This window comes from Strix uralensis, chromosome 28 (genome assembly GCF_047716275.1).
Source record: "Strix uralensis isolate ZFMK-TIS-50842 chromosome 28, bStrUra1, whole genome shotgun sequence".
Classification (NCBI taxonomy): Eukaryota; Metazoa; Chordata; class Aves; order Strigiformes; family Strigidae; genus Strix; species Strix uralensis.
In genome coordinates, this window is record NC_133999.1 from 4,849,647 (window position 1) to 4,863,360 (window position 13,714).

The 13,714-nt window shown below is 43.6% G+C and overlaps 1 long non-coding RNA gene across 1 annotated transcript; it reads left to right on the top strand.

Annotated features, from left to right (window-relative positions):
* The first annotated feature begins 393 nt into the window (after nucleotides 1–393).
* LOC141935807 (uncharacterized) lies at nucleotides 394–13,511 on the top strand. Its single transcript, XR_012626633.1, has 2 exons — nucleotides 394–441; nucleotides 13,380–13,511. It is a non-coding gene; the product is annotated as an uncharacterized LOC141935807 (long non-coding RNA).
* The last annotated feature ends 203 nt before the right edge of the window (nucleotides 13,512–13,714 follow it).

Consider the following 13,714-nt stretch of genomic DNA (forward strand, 5'->3'; position numbering starts at 1 on the left):
GAAAGCTCCGTTAAGGAGGAAGACAGGAGGAGCTTCTTGTTTTACAGGTGTGTTGGAGGACAGGCAGCTATTTCATAAGAGTATGGCAGCCTAGGTGTTGTGGTGGTGGGTGGGGTAGATCCTGCCCTGATTTAGATAGCAGGGGTGGACTTGCACGGTTATTCTCAGCAGAATGGCAGCTCCTGTTTTGACTGGTTCTGTCAGGAAAGCATGTCTTTATCTGATCATGTAAATGAGCTTTTTCCTCACCAAATGCAAGCAAGATCAAGATTATAACAATAAAGTTCATTAAGAACTAAAGAGCAGAACCATGCTAATAGGGACCATGCCAATACCTGTCCGAGACACCCTGCAGTCTAAAGATGAGATGCAGGTCTAGAGATGAAAGAAGCAGCAGAGTTGTGGAGTGATGGGTTTCCTACTTGGAAGAGAGTAACTAAGGTAAGTATAGAACCTGTTTGTGCCTATGTTTAGGTAGGAACTCTTATGTATTGATCTACAGTGCTTGATCAATCAGTGTGACAGTAGTCTGGGAATGGGTAGCCAAAATTACAGCATGAGAAGTTCCTGTGGGGGACTTGTTGAGTGTCTGGTTGTCCTCCCATCATAGGTGAGGGGTGGGATTCCAGTCCAATGTGGGAGACAGCAGAGAAAATGAGGTGACACTGGGAGATGTTGGTCTCCAGCACAGTACCTATTAGCCCAGAAGACATCTCTTTTTATTGAAGAAAAATATGACATGTCTTCCTTAGCTTTACAGAGCTGTATGTCAATTCTTGCTCAAAGGTGAGAAGGTTGCATGGGAGAATCGTTGGCAGCTGGCAGCGCAATGGGAAGGTGGCCAGCTGATATCACACTGGGTGAACCACTTGAGAAGTGCTGGCATTTGTGCAACGGCATCTGCTTATGCAGCCCATCAAAAGGTGCCAGATGCTGTCTGTGCAATAATAGCTTCTCTGGTTTGGCATTTGTGTCCTACAATTTACAGCCCTGCCTCATAAATGCTGGGAGGGGACAATCCCATGCTGCTGAGCAGAAGCTCAACTCAGCTAGGTGATCTCTGTGTGAAAGTGTCTTGTCTGATCCCAGGTAAACACTCCCCCCATCTACAGAGCAACTTGAGATCTCTAGAGATTCCTGACATCGCTTCCATGTCTTCAGCATTGTCATGGCCTCAGTACGCTGGACCAATTTGTTTAGCATTTAAGTTTGGGGGAGAATTATCTTTTCTTTCGTAGATCTTGCACGTAGGGAGGTGGATTGGTTTATAGGACAGCTTGTGCAAACTCTGCCCTTGTCATCTCTACGTTTACCTGCATCATCTTGAGCTTTAGTGGCAAATTTGAAGAGATTGTCCAATACTAATTAAAGAGGGACAAACACGGCAAGGCAAGGCTATGTAATGGTACCTGGCTTGGGTTTTTGGTCACCTTTCTGAAGGAGGAGTCACGGATTTGCCCACTTTTTTCTTTCCCACAGTCCAAGAGTAAATATACCTGGAAATTATAAACATGCATACGATGAAAAAGAGCAGATACCTATCAGAATGGTTCATTACGCAAGATCAGTATCTTTCACTCATTTTAAAGATCGGGCAGACAGAGGTACAGAGGTATATCCATTAGGGTAAAATGGTTTGTTCGTCATGGATTTCTTTTTTGGTTTACCCTATGAAAAAGGGTGTTTGCCGTACATAAAACGTGTGTGTCTTGTCTCCACTTAAAGAGCGTAGGGCAAAAACACTTGGATTTATACACTGACATTCCAAAGTTCAGAAAATTCAGGAGTGAGTGTAATATTTGAATGTACTGGTCAGATATTTGTGACTCACGGTGCAACAGTAATATTTTCCCTTTGGGATGTGATGCAGGAAACTAATATGGCTAATGAAGGACTTAGAGGGCTAATAAGCCCTAAATCAGGCTTCCCAGCCTTTTAATTATGCTGCATAATTATTGGAGATTTGCCATCATCTTTTTAATCTGGTTGATTAATAGGTAGCTTAGCCAATCCACATAGCAACCTATTTACACTTCACTGATGATTGACTATCAGTTGAAAAATTACAGCAGCGTTGACTAAGCAGCAAAAAAATATCAGTCGCTGGTTTGTATGAAGCACATTTATCATGTGTGTCAAACCTCAGCAGAGGTTAAGTTTGGTTTCTTGCTTTTAAGAGGTCGGGAGGTGGTCTCTTTGGTGGTCAGCCCAAGCTCTTCAAAGAGAATCTAAGACAACGTAAGTACCTACAGAGGGGACAAGATGTTAGGGCAAGGGGCAGTAGTTGTCCTGGGCAAGGGAAGTAGAGCTCTGTCACCATTCACGAATGAAGCCCAGAGGCAGGTGAACCCTGGTTGGGGTGGGATGGGAGGAAGAGGGACAGGGCTGCCTTGCCACGTGACTGCTGCTGCTGCTCCGCTGAATGTATTTGGTGGTGCTGAGGGAGGAACTGCTGGTCCTTTAACTTCTCTGACTTTCTACTCCCCACCATAAATCCATGCCTGCTGCTGACCCACTGAAGACCCTACGTTTCAGCCTTTTGTAGGGCTGGGGTTTAGCTCTGGCTTTTAGGCAAGTCACTTTGGGAGCGTGTGAGCTTGTCCGTAGTGAGAGGGCAGGCGAAGGAGCGTTCTTCAGATGAGCCTCTGCTGCTCTGGGTGCATCTGGAGGGTCCTCGTGTATCCCTCTCCTGCCCTTAGCCCACAGCATATGCACGACTTTAAAATGAAAGGGAAATCATTTTTAAGTCTTTCCAACGACCAATTTTTCCTATTTTATGACATAAATGTATATGCAGTTTGGAAGAATTCACAGAATCACAGAATCATCTCGGTTGGAAAGGACCCTGAAGATCATCCAGTCCAACTATTAACCTAGAACTGACCGTTCCCAACTCCACCAGATCCCTCAGCGCTATGTCGACTCTACTCTTCAACCCCTCCAGGGATGGGGACTCCACCCCTGCCCTGGGCAGCCCATTCCAACGCCCAACAACCCCTTCTGCAAAGAAATCCTTCCTAATATCTAGTCTAAACCTTCCCTGGCGCAACTTGAGGCCATTTCCTCTTGTCCTACCTCTTGTCCTAATTCAGAGCAGGTATTGAATAAACTTGCTTTTTCATGATTCCGAGTGGTACAAGGAGGGAATGCTTTTGGTTTTATATGAGTTCAGATGTGTTATTCGATGCAAAGCCCCTTTAAAATCTGTATTTTGCCAGCAGTAGAGCTCACTACTACTTGTGCCTGATCCTTAGCTAATATGTGCTTTGATACTGCTGCTGAATTCATTTCAGCTAGGCTGCTCTGAGCAGATCTGACCCATCTTTTTTAATGGTGCTGCCTCATTTCTTATTTGTATATATATTGAATTCTACTTTGAAATCACATGTGTTTTAAATTGTTATGTATGCTGTTTAGGGATTGCAAGAGACTAGCACATTGTGATCAAAGAGATTAGGATTTTAATACATTCTCCACCTGTATCCCTCTTTGAACAAAGTGTGCCAAGGTAATTACATCTTGGAAAATATTTTTGTGCTGAATAATGCAGTTGAAGTGGAACATATTCTCTGTGCAATGTGCTGAGCCCTCTGCACTGCTTGGATCTTGGGCTGGAGTAATGCTTTTGGCCTTTGGATAGGAATGTAATTCAGCCTCGCTACTGCTAGGAGCATCTACATTTCACGAGCACATTTCAGTTTTCTCCAGTGGATTAGTTACTTCCATCTTTCTTCTTCACTCTAGGAGCTGCAAGTCTGTGACACAAGCTCTGTCATTCATTCTGTGATAAACCTGGTAAACCACTCAGCATTATTTTTGACTACTGATCATGCAAGCTGTTCTGGAGCAAAAACTTCAGCGCGGATATGTTTTAAAACATTGCTGCTATGCATATTCACATATGCCATTTTAAAATTCCCCTCCCCGAGACATTTTTGGCAGTGAAAAGCCAACCACTGAAATGTTTGTAGGAAGCAAACATAAGATGTGGGCATGCAAGCAGGACTGAAATGTATCTAGTTAACCACATCAGTGAGAAAGTATGAAAAGTTCCTTCTGCCTTTTCTTTTTAGAGCTGGCCATTGCTAGGTTCTCCCACTTGCTTCTGACCTTTTATTTCATGTTTTCGCCTATGGCTGAACATCAGAAGTGTTTACTGACCCAGAACAAGGCTTATGAATTGGTAATTCCCCATTTATATAAGATCCTGCATTTTGAACAGCTTTAAGCAGCTGATTAACAGGTTTAAACAGCTGTTGATCTTTATCAACAATAAGACTGAGAGCTTCACATAGAACATGGTCATTTTAACCACTTGTTTGGGATGTTTTCAGGGGCTTTTGTTTGTGTCTTATCTTCTATATTTTTGAGGATGCAAATCATAGAACCCCAGGAAGGGACCTCAAGGACCATCTGGTCCAACCTTTCTTGGCAAAAGAAGATCCTCCAATAATTGTGTGTTTGGTTAATGCCCTGTCGTTCAGTGCTGTGATGCTGGTAAAGCAAAGCCTTTAGTTAAGTGATGGAGTAGAGGGAGTGTTGCCCTAATCTGCAGAGCTAACTATCAAGCAAGGCATATTTTTCTTTTTCAAGAGTGGTTTAGATTTGTGGTTCTGGTTCCTGGCTCAATCCCTAGTCGTAACAGCTCTTTGGATAACAGGTAACGCTTGAGCCTCTCTATTCAAGTGGAACCAAAATTCCAAATAAATATAATTGGCCTCCATAATGAAAATGCCTGTCAAATGTCAGCCAGAAATGATTATATTTTTTAATGTCTGTATTATAAACCTTGGATATAAGAGGTTGTAGCAGAACTGCTGACAGGCTCTTAACTGTAGTGGCACAAGAACAACAGTATAATATAGTGTGACGGAGAAATAGATTTTTCCATGTACAGGATGTGTATGTTGGTAGAATAGGTTGGACCAAAATTACCACACAAAATTGATTAGATCATCATGTAATGAGAATCATAATTTTAGTGGTGGCTTTTTGACATGATCTTGACAACATAATTAACCTGGGAGATGTTGAGGCAATGAAAGTAGGAAAGAAACCTATGTAATTATTGGCAATAAAATATAAAAATATGTTACAGAATAATAAAAAGCTTAATCTTTTGCCTTCCTGGCATATTATCGTAATTGCACCTTTTAGACCATTGCCCCAAATCCCGTTGCTGTCCTAAATTTGAAACCTTTCTTTGAAGAATCATATTCTGTATATTGCTTTGCATGTTCAGAATTGCAGGCGGGCTAATCGGTGGATTTTTACCACGCCTAGTTAAATTACACAGCTGTTTGGAGAATTAAGTAATGTGTATTATTAAGGAAAAGGTGAAATTAGGTAAGCAATGCTCGGTGAAGAGGAAATTATATTACTCATAACTGATGGTCTTAATGGAAACGTGTCCATAAAGTTGCAGTATGACTTGAATTGCCACTTTTGGCAGCTGAAATATGTAGCTTTTAATTACGCTGATTTAAGTCAGATAATGGATTCACCTATATTATATTTTTATTATTGTTATTTATCTGTGCTCAATGTTGTATTTTATAGAGTATCTTCATAAACCTGCCTTCTGGCTGAATAAATACCTATTAATGCTCTCTAAACATACTATACATAGGACATTTGTTGTACAGAAAGTTGAGCAAATAGATGTCCCAAATGTCTGTTTTCACCTTCCTTTCCTCCATTTGTGCGTTTTCTCCTCTGGGACAGCTTTTAGCACTAAAGGGACTCTACGAAGAGGGAGAGATACTACTTCCAGTGCTCTGTTAGCCCTGCAGTCTCTTTAGTCGTTGACACCAGTGCGAATTTGCAGTGTCCTCCATCTGTTTTGCATAACTCTGATGGAAAAGCATACAGAAGATAGAGATCGGTAGGACAGGATTGTGGTGTGGTCTGTGCAAGCTCCTGGGTTTGGACTGAGAGAGGTTTGGCATCAGGTTTTCAAAGGCTTTCCCAAGGTGCCCGACTTCTTAAACATTGTCCGCTTTCAGGTGTGGAGTAAACTGTAAGACCTCTGTTAAAGACTGCGTTGAGAACTGCCACATCTTATCCATGGATAAGCCCCATCTCTTTAGTTTCTAGAAAGGATGAATCAAATTTCAGTCCTACCAATTCCTCCCTTTGTAGGGCTCAGACCACATTGTGCCATGCTGACTCATCCTTAAAATCACAGCCCCTGTACTATTTAGGAACTTAACTGTGGGTACAAAGCTGTGCTTCCCTGTGACACCTCTGGAGTAAGGACAATGAAACCTCCTCCTTCACTTAGCAGATCAAGGTAAAGCCTTTAGCAGCTGGGAGGAGCTTGAATAATACGAGGCTGGATGGGTAAGGTAGATTCGCGGTGGATCTACTTCTGATCTGTTCCCATACATGACATAGATTAAGGAAGATCTTCCTCTCTGTCCTATCCCACCCCAGCTACCTGGTGTTCCCAGTGGCCTTTGGGGAAGGGGAGAGGAAAGTCGAGCGCAGTTCTGCCTGTGATTTGATAGAGTACAACGTGTAACCTGTAAGAACACCCAGCTGTCAGCAGACCTCACCGTACGCGAAGTTGTAATGCAAACTTAATCAGCTTGAAAAATGCTCCTAGCACAATATACGCCACCTCTTCAGCCTATAAATAATTGCGAATGACTAGGCTAGCTATTTTTTAATCATGAGCACAGGGTGAAGTTAACCCCTGTGTGGAGGAGCCAGTGTAAGGGTGAACTGCAAAACAGGGTTTCCTGGGTTGTTTTTGCTCTGGTCCTTTGCACAATGTCAGGATGCTCAAAACACCATTTTCGCAGCTCTCTTTGCCTTTTGTCTGGTGATCTCAAAGCACTCCACAGTAGGAATCAATTAAGCCTCAAAACATCCCCAGGAGGGAGACAAGGGACATCAATTCAGCTGCTGCTGAGTGGAGAAATCACAACTGCCCAGAACAACTCAGTAGGCAGCCGCGAGAAGGGATGCGAGCCCTGTCCAGGGACTGGGGATATGCTGGTTTTGCTAACGAACTGCTCTGTGCAGTTGGTCTCCCTTGTGACAACCGGGCAGGAGGATGCAGGGGCAAGTGTGAACAGAGGTGTGAGTACGTGGATTTATGTTGTTGAATTTGTGGAGGCTTAATGAGCCCCTGGCTCTGTCTCAGGGCAATGCCAGCCTCTGCCCCCTGAAGAGTGTAATACACTTCAAGCTGAAAATAGGTAAGTGGGTGGGGAAACCTGTGATTAGTGCTAATGACTGACTAAAATAGTGTGTATATCTACTTTATGCGTTTTTTAACCATCTCATTGCTCCCCACGCTCTGCTGCCTGCAAAAGGTGGTGTGGTTCAGATTGAGAGCGTTTGGTGGAAAAGGCTGCCGTATGGCCAGAGCTTTTTAGACCATCTCACAAAATAGGACCCAACTTCTTACTACCATTGGGCTTATTTAATAAAAATCAGTGGGTGATGAGGCATTGTGTGATGTCATTAGCAGATAATGTGCTTTGTATTTGAAAGATCGGGAATTGGTGGCTTTTAAAGAAATGGAATTGGGAAAAGAGACGAAGCTGTGGGGGAATGTGCTCCTCTGTTCCATTTTCCTGGCCTTCCTCCTTTTCTTCCAGTGTTCGTTGTATGAGTCCAGAAGGAAAAGCAGGTCTTTTCCTTTCAGTTTTAAAGAAAGCAATGCCCCCGTGGTCCCGTTTGATCTCTAGTCTCTTTCTAGCCCAGCGGGGAGAGGTGAGCTTGGTGGGGACAGAGGCCAGCAGAAGCAATCCCACACCCTCACCAAAAGGATGGGATGAAGGATCCAATTACTTGGACTGTTTTTGCAATCCTGTGACTCCAGCCCCTCTGCCTTTGACAGCAGCAGCAGGAGAAAGAGGCACCTGGGGAGCTGGAAATAGAGCTTAAAGCTGAATTTTATACGTGTTAGCAGGAATGATAAGGTGAGGGGGTGGAAGGAAGGCATCACAGAGCCTCTCATTATATATTGACATGGTGCCTGATCTTACCATCAGAAATGTGGTTAGAGAGAGAAGGATTTAATATAAATATTTGAGATATATACACATATATGCATTTACACATATGTATGAATATGTGCATATCTTTTGGGTGGGTGAGCTGCATATATTATTATTAGGGAGAGTGATCTATAAATATGTTTTGTAGTCTATCTGCATACATTTTGCAGTCCATAAATCAGATTTTCAGTGATGTGCAGTACAGCTGAATATTCGAGATAAATGCAACTTTCAAGCAATGATTTCTAAATCAAAACGAAGCATTTAAAATTCACTGGCAGCTTTTATAAATCAGTGACCCAAGATGTAAAACCCCAAGCACTGGGATGTGTGTATTTTTAATTTCACCTTGTAAATCACAGTGGTGGGAAGCGAGAGAGAGGGAGAAAGATTGTGTTTCTTAAATGTTTATTTGTAGAGGTGCCCTGTGCAGAGAAACACAAGGAGAAAGGCTGCATCGTTCCTTCAGCTGAGCTTGAATTTAACTAGAAAAAGCTTTGCAACAAAGCTGTGATACCTAAGCCAGCTGAACTTGGTTTATTTTTACTTTTTCAGTTCTGTTTCCAGCTTGCAAATACGGTTTGGTAGTGGTTCAACAAACCAGTGTGTTTGTGTTTGAAAAGGAAAGTGTTCACGAGATCCCAGGTCTGCTTTAGTTCAGAGCAGCCACCTGTGGAGAGAAATGCAGCCTCAGCTCCGTGCTCATCCGGTTAAGGCAGCAAATAAGCAGCTTTCCCTGAACTGTAGTTGCTCATGGGGCATGGGGAGTTGTTTTGTGAAAAAAACAGCATTCATACTTGTGTTGGGGATTAGCACAACGTTTTAGATGTACACCTGGAGAGCCTGTGTGCCACAGGAGGCCTTAAGACCAAGAAATGGTCCAGACTGTGGAGTTTTATCCCTCATCCCAAAGATGAATGGCCAGACCATCATGCGTTGGTTTTTCCATGGCAAAACTTCACTGATCCCACCACTGGAAGTGGAAGCAGGATTAGGAACTTTTCAAATGCACTCCAGCTTCTGCAAGTATTACAAATTAGCGTTCAGCAGTTTAAACAGACGAGATGCGCAAATGAAAGACAAATCAGTGTTCATTAGTTAATGGAGCAAATAGATGCCGTGATCAGCATTGGGAAAACTGGGCCAAAATTCTTCTTGTGTAACCAATATTTAGTCATAAAATATGGAAACTCAAGCTTAAATTGAATCATAGCAAGGCTCTGTTATAAAATAGTTACTATATATTTCTGAATAGCAGTCTAACTAGATGTATACTGAGATTGGCAGCTGCCTTCCTTGCATATGCTGGGGAAAATTCAAAAGGTTTGGAGGTTCATTTCAGATATTCAAGTTTGTCCTTGGCTTATTTGAAGTGTGAGAATTTTTGAGGTGTATAAAACTGAGCTGTAAATTTAACGGAAGACAGATTTTGTCAGAAGATGCTGCAGTTTCCACCTCTTCCCTCGTTTGGAACTAATTGGCACAAAGAAATGACCAAAGATGAAAAGAAGAGACTTTACACAAACACGATGATAACATTAAAAGTCCGTTGCAGTTTTGGTTTCACTTCCGAGCCTGGGAATGGATTCATTTAGCTTGGCCTCAGTACTGAGCAACTCCGCAGCATGTCACATTAGGGGAGCTAATAATTCCTTTTTGTCCTAAATTCTATTAATTTAGCATGAGCCAGAGTCCAGCTGGCTTTGGGCAGGGGCTTTTGTCTTGAAATATGTCAGGCTCAATTATCCTGAATAAGAATAACAGAGATGGGACATTACCAGCCTGTTACCCCACCCTGGCCTCTAACTTCATGTGATGTCTTTATTTTAGCGTGTCTGTCTTCAAAGGGAAGTAGCTGGTGGACTTTCTTGGTTCAGGATGCCTCCTGGAAATACACAGATTTCCAGAACATTAGCAGAATAGTGAAAGCAAATGTTTTTTTTATGCAAGGGGGTCTTTGTAAGAGCTTCAAAGCGACTGCTTATTAGGTGGGATGTCTAATCAGAGAGGGCAACGCGGTGCTGGAAACCTTGTTGCTGGCAGCGAGGAGAGTGTACGTTTTGCTTCACGTGCAGTTTTTGTGCTGCTGTCCCAACATGCCATGCTAATACAGGGCTGGGTGGACATTTTGCCTTGAAATAGCCGTTTTCATAGCTCACTGAAGCACTAAACAGAAAGTAACTGTGGCTGACCTGAAGGAGGGTCGTAATATTACCACTTCAACATTGTCTATCCTAATTTTGAGCAAATCCACCCTGTGATGTGGGATATCCAGATGGTGTCTTTTACACTTCCTCTTCACCAGCTTGGGTGTATCTTAGCACATTCTCCCTTGTCATCCTCCCTGGCTTTGACAAGACTCAAACCCTGTTTTTTTCTGTGTTTAGGTCTTGCCAGTGCAGATGGGCGAGATGTGCTTTGAAAGGCCAAAAGGTGGCAATTAGCGCTATTTAAAATTAATGGCCATGGTGATTAAGTGGAGCAAAGCAGTCAACAGGAGAGGGGGAAATACCTGCTTCATAAATAATCAGGCTGGGTTTTAACCATCTCTGATTAAAATATTTTTCTAACTGTTGTCAAGAGGCAGATAAAGGTCAAGGTGGAAAATGAGGGGACTTACTTATTGTGTTTCTGGTAGTTGTAGTCCACATGGAGCAGTGGCTACTAAAGGATACTGGAAAATTGGGAAATGACATTTCTTGCTGGTTACAGGTTTTGGCATTACTGTGAAGAACAATGGACTTTAGGTTATGAAATCCTAAAGGTTGCATTTCCTGGTTTGTTCACAGTTAGCCATGGGCTCTGTTACTACTGTTAGAGCTGTGATATCCTGAGGGCCTAAGCAAGAGCAAGCACTGACCAAACCCTGTGTTGGAGGCAGTACTGATGAACTGGTGATGGATAACTACTCACATCTCTCGCACTAGTGTCTAAAAAAGTTGTGTGATTTCTTTCAAGCCATGAGAGGGTATCTGTGGAAGAAATGGAGATTCAATTTCTGTTTCCTAAGCTTTCCTCAAGTTCTTTCTTTTACCCAAGACCATTTTGTCATCTTAAATATTCCTTCTGAGAGCCTTCTAGCCTCCCTTGTTTCAGGGTAAATTCAAATGAGACTGAATTAGAGCAGGAAGAACTGGAAACCTCAGTCAACTCAAGCTCCTGAAGAAGAATATATTCAACAAATGTCGGTCTCTCTGCCCAAGCTTATGTAACAAGGAGAGCTGCTAGCTGGCTCTGAAGAGCACAAAATAGTGCGTTTTGTAATACATATGCCAGAGGAGGAGGTGTGTATAAGAAGTTTGTGCAGCTAACTGGTGTTTGTGAGGCCAGAGGAATGTCCTGCAGACAGATACAGAAACAGGGTAGATTGAATTGACAGAAGGCAGAGCCAGAGATTTTAAATTCTCTCTTCCTGCATTCACATTCGTGCTGGCTGACATAAACTTGAGGAAAACAAAATGCAAGCAGTTCCAGAAGGCAGGGATCCTGTGTTTACCAGGTCCCCGTGGCTCTGCAGGTGTTTCACAAGTTGGCTCTGTAGACTGGAGCTGTCTGCAGCAGCAAGGTGCTTCCACAGGATGAGCAGATCGCTCCATGGTGCCTCCAGATGCTCAAATAAATCTGGAAGGTGCTGCCTAGCTGGTCGTCTTGCCTCTGAGTATGCCTTTGGCCCCTGCTGGGTTCCCACAGGTGCAGATGTGGCTCGTTGTTATTAAAATCTAGTAGGAGTGTGTCAGCCCTCTTACACTGAGCTGAAAAGCATCTGACAGCATTATCAGTTCTGAATACTCACAAATCTGGAATCAGGTGTGCTAAAACTGAAGGGAGCAGGGGGAGAGAAACGTTGGGCTTGTCCTGGTTTTTGAGACTTTAAGGTAAACTTAAATTATGTTTTCGGCCTTTTCACTGAAGTCTTAGAGGCTAGCATTTATCTCAAAAGAAAAAGAGGGGGTGGGATCCTCAACAATGCTTTCTTAGGCACCAAAGCATGGCCGTATTGAATTTGTGAGGCAGCTACTGAATTTTAGGAGATCTCAGGAGGCAATCAAGAATAGCATGGTGGCCTTTGCCCCCAGATAGTTCAGTACATCTTGAGAATGTCTGCAACCAGGGCTGCAATTGTACAGCAACATAGAAAGTTTCTCTCAGGGGTCCATTTCTGGTCCATTTGCTTGTCCTTTGTCCTTTTCTAGACTTGTACCATTGAAGTTTCCTCTCGCCAACAAAGAAATATCGTATCAGGAAGAGCGATTTGCGAAAGCAGTTAATCAAACTGAGGGTCAACGGTGAGGGTCACGCACCCTTTCAGCAGGTCAGAGGGAGCTCCTAAAGCACAGCTCCACGAGGGCAGCCAGCAAACGCCACGCTTTGTGCAGCTGAAGCAGCCAAAAGACGCGGCGCTTTGCGCAGCGGTTCACGGAGAAGGGCGCACAGAAGAAAACCAGGAACTCTGCTGAGGACGGCATCCGTGTGCTCAGCGATGGCGGTGACACCCCAGCATGGCCTGGAGCAGCTCTTCCTCATCGTCAGAGACCGTGATACAGACTGAGCTGCTGTGGGGGGAGATGGGGGCTGCGGGGAGTGCCTGGAGCCCCACGCTGGGGCTGGGACAGGGCAGAGGTGCTCGCCGTGCCACAGCAGGTGTGCAGCAGCGGAGGGTCAAGGAGCTGCAGGAGGAAATCAGCAGGCTGTGCTGCACCTGAGGTGAAGACAAAGAGAGTGATCAGATCTCGGAGACCTTGCACTTCGAGAGTTGCCTGAAGCCCCAGCCGTATCGAAGGCGATGCGGGCAGAGTCTGTGCTTAGCCATTTGGGAAATGGGGACTCCCGTCACGGTGACAAATGGAAGCTTGTGACTTCTGGCAACAGAAGGTTTCTGGTTTTTTACTGTGTGGGTGATCAAATTCTGAAGAGGTTTCCCAAAGAGGTTGTGTGGAGATCCTCAAAGCCCAATCGGACAAGATCGTGATCACCTGGCTGTAGCTGGCCCTGCTTTGAGCCAGGGGTCGAACTGGACAATCTCCAGTGGGGCCCTTCCCACCTCAACCATCCTGGGTGATTCTGTGTGTGAAATTGTGAAGTTGGCCGCCCTGTTACTGCAGGGTTCATGGTAATTAGCTAGTTAAAGATGGCTCAGAACTCTTCTATGCATTATATTTAGTGGATTAGATTATCAGAGTCAGGTTGCCCTGCTATGCTAAAAGAGCACAGGCATTGAGGGGAAAGGAAATGCTTTTTATCAACTTAATTTCAGTAATAAATTTCCTGTGATTTTTTTTCTTGCTGCTAGCGTGGGGGCTTAGTTTGAAATAGTGGTTGACTTTGAATTGTAAGTAATGCTAGTCTTTTGTGGATTTTGTTTTTTAGACAGATTACAAAGAAGGAAGAAAGAAAGAAATGCATCTGGGCTTATATCCAATTGGATTACTGTCAACCACATCCAGCTGAGAAGGGAAGAGACAGATGTATTGATGGTCACTGAAATGAGACGGAACAAAAGACGACAACCTGAGCAGGGAAGAAAAGGTACTCTTTTAAAATGGTTGTGTTTTGATGGTGCATTATTCTGGTCTTTCAGAGCTTCCTGCATACCCCTGTATGCCAAGTAATCCCCTCTCCTTTTTTTTTTTTTTTTTTCTTTTTGCCTCAAGGACTTTTTTTTAAATCAAAATTCAGCTGTACTCCTTTTTTCTCAGCTGTCC